General features: G+C 48.9%; 1 protein-coding gene across 1 annotated transcript in view; it reads right to left on the bottom strand.

Annotated features, from left to right (window-relative positions):
• Window positions 1–1,017: 1,017 nt before the first annotated feature.
• LOC142497744 (uncharacterized) overlaps window positions 1,018–12,637 on the bottom strand; it is a 105,664-nt gene continuing 94,044 nt past the window's right edge. Inside the window, exon 4 of the transcript XR_012802314.1 lies at window positions 1,018–1,578. The gene's annotated coding sequence lies outside the window, so the exon portion shown is untranslated. The remainder of the gene's footprint in view (window positions 1,579–12,637) is intronic.

Genomic DNA, 12,637 nt, shown 5'->3' on the forward strand with positions numbered 1-12,637 from the left:
TATCTGACTACTTTCACCCACCAGTCCACTATATATTAAAACATACGTTAGTCATTCGTTCACTCATCTATTCTTTTAACGTTATAGATACGGCACCTTATCACACCAGTACCATCTGTGAGCGACACACTGCATGTGTTGCTGAGTGTCAGCCACATTGAGCGCTACACCTGCTTCTCTTAAATGTTCTGACAGATCTCTAAACACATTCATACACATTTCTACAATTAGGTGCTGAATTCTAAGCAGAGTCAACTTTACTGTCATGGTAGTGATTTACATTATTCTAGTTAGATTATTACACAACATATGCAGTGTCTGTATAACAGAACAGTTAATTTTTCAACGCATTCCTGCATGAACATTGTATGTTGTATGGTGTATGGTGTTTAAAATAAATGTGCCGATTAGGTTCACATGTACATTTATGTTAAGATGGATAATATACAGATTTCCCTAACCATATCATTGTGATTTCGTTATGTGATGCTGATATTTAGCCATAACTACTCCCACTACAGATACTTCATGTTAATTATGTACACATGACAATTAAATTCTAATGTTATTCTTTTATATAGTTACTCCTGCAGCTCCTGTGTCACCTGTGTCACGTGACACTGAACACGTCTCCTCACCTGTCTCATCAAGGTCATCATCAACAATGGAAGGTGAGTGTATGAGGTGCAGCCCATATAATGTGTACATTTGAAGCATTTCATTTGCCATGCTAAATAAATGCCTCAGATGTAATGAACTTCAGATCAGTTATTGTCACAGGAGATGTAGTGTTTCATGACAACATGTATGGTGTCTGTTTTTAAGTATCAGCTAGGAGTTGTGATGTTACAACAAGCTTTCATTCATTCTTCTTTCACACTGAGTCGAAACTTCATTGTTACTTCAAGCATCATCTTTTAATTGGACACAAATAATAAATTATGAAAACATGTTATGTGTTCCACTATGAGAACAACTATCATTATAGTGAAAACAAAGTGAAATTTCCATGCCAGTTCATAATGTCTTTCTTTATTTGTAGAACCAGATGTTGCCACTGAAGGACAAATTCAATCAAGTGACAATGAAGATGTTGACACTCCTGGATTAACCCAGCATTCAAATCCTCCTGCTCGTGACACCTACTCAGCTATTGCAGCTTCTGAAGAACGAATCTTGGGTGAAGAAAATCGTCGCCATTCAGAAATGATGGCAATCCTTGAAAGGATGATGTCACGGCATGAAAGGATGCATGAAGGGTCAATATCAGAAATGTCACAACTAAAAAATGTCATCATCCAAGTTTCTAAAGAAATACAAAATCTAAACAGGACATTACAAGCACTAGTTCTGAATGTTAGCGAAGCCAATCAGTTTAGGAGTACAGCAAGAGAACAACAATTCCACTTTACCCCATCAGAGGATGGATCTTTACATGCTGCTACTGTACTTTTTCACCAGAGTCATCACTTCATTCCTCACTTCAGGATGATACCGGTACAGTAGGTGCAAGTTCTGTGCAGGTCCCTGTCAACATCCAACCGCTTACGTCATCTGTTGAAAAGATGGAAACGACACCTACAAATGAGACACGAAAAAGAAAGTTTGGGCAACAATTACTAATCACCAGTTTTTGGAAGAAGACAAAAACACAAACACAAAGTGCTCCACCACCACTGTTGCAATGTTTGTCAAGTGTTTCACAACTGCCACAGCCCACAACCAGTGCCCCTGAAGTGCCACAGCCCACACCCAGTGCCCCAGAACTGGCACAGCCCACACCCAGTGCCCCAGAACTGACACAGCCCACACCCAGTGCCCCAGAACTGGCACAGCCCACACCCAGTGCCCCAGAACTGGCATAGCCCACACCAAGTGCCCCTGAACTGGCACAGCCCACACCCAGTGCCCCTGAACTGGCACAGCACACACCCAGTGCCCCTGAACTGGCACAGCCCACACCCAGTGCCCCTGAACTGGCACAGCCCACACCCAGTACCCCTGAAGTGCCACAGCCCACACCCAGTGCCCCTGAAGTGCCACAGCCCACACCCAGTGCCACAGAACTGCCACAGGCCAGTACAAGTGGTACAGTTAAGGCCAGAGTAGTTGGCAGAGGGAAAAGGCCAACACAACAGCCAACAAGCAGGCCTGTGACTCGCTCTCAAAAGGATAAACAAAAATAAATAATCACATTCACTAACATTTTTTGTGTACTGGTGTTGTTTAATGCAGACTATTTCATCCATAGTGTATGTATGATCATGTAAAGATGCTTGATAACATTCAAGTATGTCCTTGTACACATGAATGTTTATAAATGCTCACTGACTGAATGAAGCCATACTTTATAACATATGAATGAATATCTCTTAATAATAAGTTCATTCATGGTATAACATTATTACACACTTGGCATGTTCATGGAAGATGACATTCACTTAGCTCTTGTTCAAGATGAGATGTATCTGGGTTATTTTTCTAATGTAGATAGTCAGTTCATGCTAATATTATTGACATACACCTTTAAGTAAGTACCCATATAACAGCATACATTTTTATGTTATGTTTTCTTGTATCTTAACTCTGTAAGAAATTACTTACCTTAATCTTCTTTCATAGTTCATGTTGGCATGTGACCATGTCTGATTTTTGGTTACAATAACAGATCTGTAAGCCTGTATGAATATATCTGTAGTCTCTCTGTATCTCTATCTATATATGTATACACACAAACACACACACACACACACACACACACACACACACACACACACACACACACACACACACACACACACACACACACACACACACACACACACACACACACACACATTGTGTGTGTGTGTGTGTGTGTGTGTGTGTGTGTGTGTGTATATATATATATATATTAAATGATATATATATACAGTGGTTAACAAATCACCAAAAAATCTACTCGCCACACAAAAAAATCTACTCGCCACCTAGTACCAAACGTGTGTTGCTTGGGCCAATATTTACTCGCCCGGGGGTTAAATCCACTCGCCCGGGGCGAGCAAATGTATAGGTTTGTCGAACACTGTATATATATATATATAGCCCATGTTCCCCCTCCCCCCCCCCCCCAGACACAGATCGTGCCTCTGAGGTATATTGAGGGCTGGCTACATGTGTATGGTGGTGCATACCTGCTTGGAACAGGAGGGCCTGAGTCTCCCGCGGTGGTGTGGGGGAAAACAGGGCCAGGCTTCTGAGGTAATGGCCTCCAATTTTTAGTGGTTGTGGTGCAGCGCCTCCATTCTCTGGCGAAACCTAGGGGATAGGTTGGAATCTTCCCAGAGAAAGCCCTGGTCCCAGGGCGAGAGATTCCAATCTCAGACAGTCTTATGTAAAACAGCAATGTCTTTATTGTCTCTTAGCTCATACACAGCAGCAGTTCATTAGCAGCAGTACTTCTACATATGAAAAAAGGTCACTTCCTCCCTCCTTCTCCTCCAGGCTGTATCCCTGCAGGATGGTCTGGATGGGGCTTCAATACCCCTGCCTCCACCCCCAGGGTAGGCCCTCTGGGTGAGGCTAGATATCCCCTGCAGGGAGAGGGGCATTGGTCCACTGTAGCTGTATCAGCTCTACTCAGATGGGGCTCTGAGTCTCTCCTCCAAACACCGTTCTCACTATAAACGTGGTCTCTCAGGTCAGCCATTCGCTCTGCTCCACTTCAGACCAGCACGTCACTCCTCAGCTCCCAAGACATAACTCCACAGACTCCTCAGACTGACAAGCTGAACGCTCAGCTCTCACAGGATCATCTCTCTCTCAGCTCCCACAGCACTCTCAGGCTGACGGTTCTCTCACTGCACAGAGCAGACACACTGCTCTCCAGATTCTGACTGTCCAGCCAGACACTCCACTTCACCAACTGACACTCTCACAGAACTCCTCAGACTGACACAGACACACACAGGACAGCCCACTAAAAAGATAGAGCCCTGCCCCTTATGATGTCAGCAGGGCCTCCCCTCTGTCTCTCGTCTGCTACAGAGTCAGGGGCCTACCTCTATCACTCAAGGCAGGGCTTGGTGAGGGGGAAAAACCCATGGTTACTACTGGCGCCTGCCCTTACCAGGGCTTACTCCAGTAGGAGAAGGATAAGTAGCCTTCTATTTCTTCCAGGGGCTACACTCTCCCTGTGGTGGAATCCAATGGTCCCCACTTGGACCTACTTTTAGCAGCACCATCCTGCGGAGAACAAACCTGGGAAACACAAAACATTGCAATGGCAGGTTATTTACTTGAGCCAACCACCAGGTGGCGTAACGGTAACAGTACAGTCACTCCCAAAGGGGAGAACACTAATGATAGTGCTTTGGGTCAGGCTTTCGCACCATCCTCCCATTATGGTCAGTGACCGTTATGTAATAAGGCTGTACCGACCCAGACTCTGGCCGGTATATTACGCTGTGCATGTATATGCACCTCCCCACACTCCAAGCCCGGACCACTTCACTGATACGGTCTTCATTATGGTAACCTGCCTTACCAAACTTGGTTCTTAAATATTCCTGTATGGCTGCTCGGAGCCAACTGTCTCGGTTCTCTTCAATTTCTCTCATTATGGGTTCAGGCACATAAGGGTATTTGTACCCATGGGACTGCCTAAAACTGAACACTATGGCTCTGTCTGCCCTGCTCAACTTAGGCAGTTTCTTGGGACCCGCTTGGCTTGGCAGTACCCAACACTCCGGCTCTACTGGAGCAATATTGTCATACAGTATGCTAGGCCCCTTAGGCATGATGATCCCTTGCTCTAGCTCCTGGTAATGGTGCTCTAACTCATCCACTACCTCCTGGGGAGTAAAGACACCTACCGCCCACCAGTGATCAACTATGTTGTTCCTGATCAACAGGAACCTGGTGCGGTCCATACCTTTGTGGTACCCAGTGTACAGGGGTGCCCACCACTTGTCACGGTGCTCGTACTCTGATAAGGGGCTACTCTGATAAGGGACTACTCTGTCTCCACCTGTGATGAGACACCGGACGTACCCGCCTCTGTAGAGCGCGAGCAATCTCTTCTCCCTTTGGCGTTGAAGTACCTAGTAGGGTTCATTTTGGGAACCACTGGGCTCGCCGTTCCAGCCTCAGCAGTGGTATGGGACCCTCGGGCCCTCCCTCTAGATACAGGAGAAAATGGTACAGCGTTAGGTATACGAATTACATTTGCATACGGTATCTCCCCATCAGACCCTTCATCACTCAGTTCCCAATCCCGCAAATTCTTGGAGTATTTGGGATCCTTACATAACTTATCCCCGCTAGGCTCCGGTGTCATGACTCGTGAAGGGGCAGGGGCAGTGGCCGGGGCAAGGGCGCTATGGGCTGGGGCTGGGGCAATGTCCGTTTCAATGTTCAGCAAGCGGGCAATCCCGCCACCAGTGGGCAGTTTCTTGCTTGCCCTCTCCGCTGAGCCCCGTGATCCTCTGGAAGGACCTTGGCTGCGCAGGGTGGCCATTGCAGCAGCCATAGCTGCTCTCCGCGGGGAGAACAGTGCTCCCGGCTCTCTTTTCCAAGGTGGACCCGGAAGTGATGTCATCGCTGCCGCCCGCGGAATCCCCATCCGCTCCGTGGTCACACACCGGAAGTGCGTCGAAGACCGGAAGGGGTGGTGGTGGATCATCGGGTCCGCGGACGGGTAAGTAGGCCGCACGCCTATCCTTCTTGTCCTCTGCAGGTTCCGTCTTCGCCTGGCGGGAGTAAGGGGGGGTGGAGTCTCCTTACCGCTCCGCTGCAGGCTGATGTAGTCGGGTCCCTCTGGATCCATCTCCGACGCCGTCTCAGCCGCACTGGGAGTCACCACGGCCGTTGGACTTCTACGGGCCTCAGGCCGCACCAGCGCTTGCCGTCGGGGGGTGTCCAGACTCATCTATTCTGTCGCTCCGGTAAGTGGACCGCCATCTTTGTTACAGCTGGGGTGGTTCGCCGGTAGGCGCATCACCACCGATGAGACGCCATCTTCTTCCTCCGAAGACGACTTGGTCTGATCCTCCGCTAGGGTGTCACCTGGGTCTTTTGTGTCCCCGCCAGTGGGTAGTGGTATGGAACGGGCCCGCTCCGGTACCTCCACTGCGGTCACGCTCTTCTCCACCGGATCTCTGCTCGGCTCTGTAGTTGGCTGGGCCTTGGTTCCCACCTCAGCAGCGGTGCAGGGAACTATGGCAGCCTCGTCTGTCGTCTCCACCACCTCCGTTAGGGTTCCCGGAGAGGCACCCCGAAGGGTCTGTAGCATTGGCCATGGCTCGGTAGGCCACAGGTAGAACGTGCCACATTGAGGGCATCGTGCCTTCGTGCATGGGGCCGGTCCGTGTGTCCTGCAGTGTATGCACAGGGACCAGAGGTACTCTCGGCCATCGAGTTCCACTACCAGGAAGCCTCCTGGGAACTGGAACATTGTGGTACACAGTTCAGACATTATTAGCTCAGGGGTGGAACAGTTCAATGTTTCAGCTCCTTGCTCCTCGAATGCCAGGCAGAAGTGAAGTTCCTCGCTCTCACTTCCTGTCCCCCCCTTCGCTGGGGAGGATGCTCCTGATTGGCTCTCCTTGTGCCCCCTCCCTGGGGGAAACAAGAGGAGGGGCACTCCTTCTTTCAGTGTGACGTGGCCTTGTCTGTTGGCCAGTCACAGCACAGGTGGGTGGGCTTTCGGCTTTCGCGCCACTCTGCTCCTCTTGCAGGGGATCTGGGTTTGGCGCCAAACCCCTGCACATCTCCCTCCACATTTCTCTAACAGTCTCGTTGCACGATTCACGTGCGCGATCCAGAATTGGCGGGAGTCGCCATTTTAGTTCGGCTGCTAACTGCTGGGCCGTTGATGGTGCTGCGGTCGCCATTTTTAACTCTTTCATGCTCCGCGGAGCACATGTAGGGACGGCCGCCATCTTTGATGAGCCCTCCAAATGTATATCTTCACTATTCTCAGTGTCTAGTGTTAAACTCGTTCCTAGACACTGACTGATCCCACTGATACGCTCTGATGCTCTCTGCATGCTATTTCTTATTGCTTGCCCACTAGTATGATGTGGCATACTCCAGGCTAGGCAGAACTCCTTCTCTGTGCACCGCACTGCTGACGGTTCCTGCAAGTACTCTGTGGTGTGTTTTATGTGGGTGCTGGCTAGTGTTCTAGGCATCTCCCTAAGTACGGGCGTCTTCTACTTTTGGCCACTCATAGTGCGGGCCCTGGGCCATGTTTCCTGGACAAGTTAATAGGCTAACCCCCCCAGTTGCCTCACACTATCTGCCTCAAGGGACTAGAAAAGTAATAGCTCCACACCCATCTTACATCACCCTCTTAGGGCATCCAGGGCGTACTGTGCGGGAATCCATGCTCCCCTGACTACCCCTGGTATTGCATGCCCTACTCTCTCCAGTACTTGCACGGAAGGTGCACTTCACTCTTCCCGCTCTGCCTTGCTGAAAGCCTGTCCTGTTCTGGATCTCAGCAGCTCGCCTCCAAATGTATATCACCGGTCTTTCCTCCTCTCCTCCAGGCTGTACCCTAGCAGGATGGGCTGTAAGAGGCGTCAATACCCCTGGCACCCACCCCTAGAGTATAGTCTCTGGGTGATGCTAGATGTCCTTTCCCTCACCCCCTGAAAAGGGTGAGGGGCATTGGTCCACCTCTATAGTCCTGTCCGCTCTACTCAGATGGGGCTCTGAGTCTCTCCTCCAAACACTGTTTTCACACTAAACATGGTCTCTCAGGTCAGCCATTCGCTCTGCTGGGTTCTACTCCACTTCAGACCAGCATGTCACTCCTCAGCTCCCAAGGCATAACTCCACAGACTCCTCAGACTGACAAGCTGAACGCTCAGCTCCCACAGGATCATCTCTCTCTCAGCTCCCACAGCACTCTCAGGCTGACTGTTCTCTCACTGCACAGAGCAGACATACTGCTCTCCAGATTCTTACTGTCCAGCCAGACACTCCACTTCACCAACTGACACTCTCACAGAACTCCTCAGACTGACACAGACACACACAGGACAGCCCACTAAAAAGATAGAGCCCTGCCCCTTATGATGTCAGCAGGACCTCCCCTCTGTCTCTGGCCTGCTACAGAGTCAGGGGCCTACCTCTATCACTCAAGGCAGGGCTTGGTGAGGGGGAAAAACCCATGGTTACTACTGGCGCCTGCCCTTACTAGGGCTTACTGCAGTAGGAGAAGGATAAGTAGCCCGCTATTTCTTACAGGGGCTACACTTATATACACACATATATATATATATATATATATATTGTGACAGAAACCAGGGGATGGTAATAAATTCCGTATATAGGGCTCCCAGGATACTAGACAGTTTCTATCCTGTTTGGCCTGGGAGTGCAGCCTTATAATACATACACTCCATCCCACAGTTTGGCAAGCGCTGGAACTGAGGGATGAGAGATCCAGACCAGAGTTTGTCTGCTGCCTGATTTCTGTCACCTGTCATGCTAATTAGGAATCAGGTATGAAAGACTGATTTCCTGTTTGCTCTGGTCTCCCCACAAGAGCCAGGAGGCTGGAAGGCTGCTGAACTACAGAGGGGAGAAGCCTCTTCCCCAAACAGGTTCAATCTTTCTGTTCATTTGTGTAAGACTGCAAAAGTACCGTGTTTTGATGTTGGAAGTGGAAAAGCCACTTCCAACCCTGAGTCAGGGATATCTAAGTTAAGTTATCGCTCAGGTGAGCAGCTTTTGTTTTGATCTGTTTTCTGTTGTATGCACTGTGGCAGTCTCAGTGCCTGGGACTGAATAAACCAGGCATAGCCTGTTTAAAGGAACAGTACGTGACGCCTCATCATTTAACCTACCCTAAAAGACCGTGTTCTAAACAGTCCCGGACAAACGACGGAGCCCCGGAGTAAGCCGTTTGTCACATATGGTGGAGAATGCGGGCAGAGCACTAGGGGGTCTGCGGGTTGAAGAACTTTGAAAAAAAAAAAAAAGTTTTTTTCATCCTCTGCAAACAAGATGGAAGACGTGGTGGGTGCGCTGGTACGCAATGTCGCTGCCCAGAAAGACGCGAATGAAACCCAGCAACAGCTGTTAATAGCCCAGCAAGAAACTAATGCAAACCAGCAGCAGACGAATGCAGCCCAGCAACAGCTGCTAATAGCCCAGCAAGAGATTAATGCCAACCAGCAACAGGCGAATGCCAACCAGCAACAGGCGAATGCAAACCAGCAACAGACGAATGAAGCCCTGCAAAACGCGAATGCAAACCAGCAAGAGACAAACCGCTTGCTGAGAGAGGAGCAACAGCGGTTCGCTCAGGGCTTACAGCAGGAACTCGAGATCCTGAGGGGGACTATCAGTAACCTTCCACTGGCAGCGGCAGCCCCAGTACCGAAAATGACCAGGGCAAGCCACTACCTTCAGAAGATGGGACCCTCGGATGATGTGGAAGCCTATCTTCTCACGTTTGAACGCACGGCACAGAGAGAGGGATGGCCAGAAGCTGAGTGGGCTGGTCTAATCGCACCCTTCCTAAGCGGCGAACCCCAGAAGGCTTACTTTGATCTAGAGCCAGCCGAAGCTAACGTCTATGCAAAATTGAAGTTCGAGATCCTCGCCCGCCTCGGCGTAACCACGGCTGTTCGCGCCCAAAGGTTTCACGCATGGTCCTTCACGATGGATAAAGCCACCCGAAGCCAGATGTATGACCTCATCCACCTCGCCCGGAAGTGGCTACAACCCGAGATCAACTCAGCCAGCCACATCGTGGAACGGTTGGTCATGGACCAGTTCTTGAGGAAACTTCCCTCTGCCTTACGCCGTTGGGTCAGTCGGAGTGACCCCCACAATGCGGATGAGCTTGTGGCCCTCGTAGAAAGGTACAATGCAGCAGAAGAGCACCCGCAACCCACAGTCGTGGAGCAACCCCACTACCCGAGGTTCCAGGACTCTTCCAGAGACGGTAAAAGGGTACCGGGGTTAAGGGGCGCTGAAGAGCGGCGACCACCTTCACGCAGCACCAGCAACAGTGGTTCGCACACTAAGGGCAATAGCCAACATGGGAAGCCGGGAAAAGGCTCTAAGTGGGACACAGACTATGTACCTAAATGTGTAAATTGTCATGAGAGGGGCCACACAGCAAAAATCTGCCCACTAAATGATGAGCCCATGCAATGCAACAGCGTGGAACCTTATTCGCTGTTGTCCCAATGTATGGGCCCTAGCCCAGAGGACCCCTTGAATAACCATCTGTGGGCATTTGTAAAGGTTAATGGTAAGAGGGTTCGGGCACTTCTTGACTCTGGGAGCATGGTCACACTAGTGTCCGAATACCTCTTGCCCATTAAGAAGAAACAGGGAAACAGTTCACAAAGAGTGGCAATTTGTTGTATACATGGGGATAATCATGAATATTCCACTGTTGATGTTTTTTTTGAAACAGAGTTTGGTTCTTTAGATTTCAAGGTGGGTATTGTACCCAAACTGGCACATGATGTGTTAATAGGGACCGACTTTCCCCATTTTCTAAAAATGTGGTCCCCCGCTCAGAATAGCGCCCAGAGTTCAATAGCGGACCATAACAAAGTATTAGAAGAAACAAATCCTTTCCCTTTTTCAGAAATGGAGGTTGACGAGGGCCCAAATAAGAAGGGGGAAAAGGAGGAGTGCTGTAAAATTCCCTTCCCCATCACTACTTTGGTAGGGAATACCCCAAATCAAGATGTTGAGCAGACACTTACCACCCCAGAACAGGATAAGACCCTCGCTGACCTAGAGGTCAGTCCTGGGAGTTTTAAGAAGGCCCAGTGGGAGGACCCCACATTAGCGGTAGCAAGGGGAAATATACGGGACCAGAATAGTACTCCTGGCCAACCAGATCGGTCACTTGCTTACCCCTACTTCGAGGTAGAGAACGACCTAGTATATCGGGTTGATAAAAGGAAATCAGTTACAACTAAACAATTGTTGGTACCACGGACATTCCGTAACGTAGTATTACACCTCGCACATAGTCATCCATTGGGGGGACACCTAGGGGTGGAAAAGACAAAAGAAAAGGTTCTCCGAAGCTTCTATTGGCCTGGGGTTCTGGCAGAAATTACGAATTATTGTTCCTCATGCCCAGAATGTCAGATCACCGCCCCGTTCAAGGCGTACCGCAGCCCATTGGTACCCCTTCCCATAATAGAGGTACCATTTGACCGGATTGCTATGGATCTAGTAGGACCCCTAATAAAGTCTGCTAGGGGACATCAGCATATATTGGTAATATTAGATTATGCCACCCGATATCCGGAGGCAGTTCCCCTACGTAGCACCTCAGCTAAAAACATAGCAAAAGAGTTAGTAGTTCTGTTTTCCCGGGTCGGGATTCCTAAAGAGATTCTATCTGACCAGGGAACACCATTTATGTCCCAAGTAACGAAAGAGCTATGTAAACTCCTAAAAATCAAGCATCTCAGAACCTCAGTCTATCATCCACAAACAGATGGTTTAGTGGAAAGGTTCAATAAAACCTTAAAGAGCATGTTACGGCGGGCGGTTGATAAAGATGGGAAAAACTGGGATTGTTTGTTACCGTACCTGTTATTTGCCATTAGGGAAGTTCCCCAATCATCCACTGGCTTCTCCCCGTTTGAACTATTGTATGGCCGACACCCAAGGGGCTTACTGGATATAGCCAAAGAGACTTGGGAACACGAGGTTACCCCTTACAGAAGTGTAATAGAGCATGTTGCCCAGATGCAGGACCGCATTGCTGCAGTCCTACCCATAGTGAGGGAACACATGGAGAAAGCTCAAGAAGCACAGAGGAATACATATAATAAGGGTGCTAGGGTCAGAATTTTTTCTCCAGGTGATAGGGTACTAGTTCTGGTTCCCACCGTGGAGAGTAAATTCCTTGCTAAATGGCATGGGCCATATGAGGTCTTGGAAAGAGTGGGAGAAGTAAATTATAAGGTAAGACAGCCAGGTAGGAGGAAACCTGAGCAAATTTACCATATAAACCTACTCAAGCCCTGGAAAGATAGAGAAGTCTTGTTAACCCTAGTACCCCCAGGTCCGTCAGAGAATCAAGAAACTGACCCAGAGGTTAGCATAGCTGAAACCCTGTCTGTTCATCAGAAACGAGAGGTTCAGAATTTAGTGAAAAGAAACAAAGAAATCTTCTCTATACGGCCAGGTAGAACTAGCGTAATTGAACATGACCTAGTCTCTGAACCGGGGGTCCGAGTTAACCTTAAACCGTACCGAATCCCAGAGGCCAAAAGAAAGGCTATAAGTTTAGAGGTTAAAAAAATGCTAAAACTAGGTGTAATTGAGGAATCCCAAAGTGGGTGGAACAGCCCTATAGTCTTAGTCCCAAAGCCAGATGGTACAACAAGGTTTTGTAATGACTACCGGAAACTAAACGCGGTGTCAAAATTTGATACTTATCCTATGCCCAGGGTAGATGAACTTGTAGAGAGACTGGGCAAAGCCCGATATCTCACAACCCTAGACCTAACAAAAGGGTACTGGCAGGTTCCCCTCACAGAAAGGGCAAAAGAAAAGACAGCCTTCTCAACCCCAGACGGCCTCTTTCAGTATAAGGTGTTGCCTTTTGGCTTACATGGAGCTCCCGCCACATTCCAAAGAATGATGGATAAAATTT

Source organism: Ascaphus truei, chromosome 6 (assembly GCF_040206685.1).
Source record: "Ascaphus truei isolate aAscTru1 chromosome 6, aAscTru1.hap1, whole genome shotgun sequence".
In the NCBI taxonomy this organism is placed as follows: domain Eukaryota; kingdom Metazoa; phylum Chordata; class Amphibia; order Anura; family Ascaphidae; genus Ascaphus; species Ascaphus truei.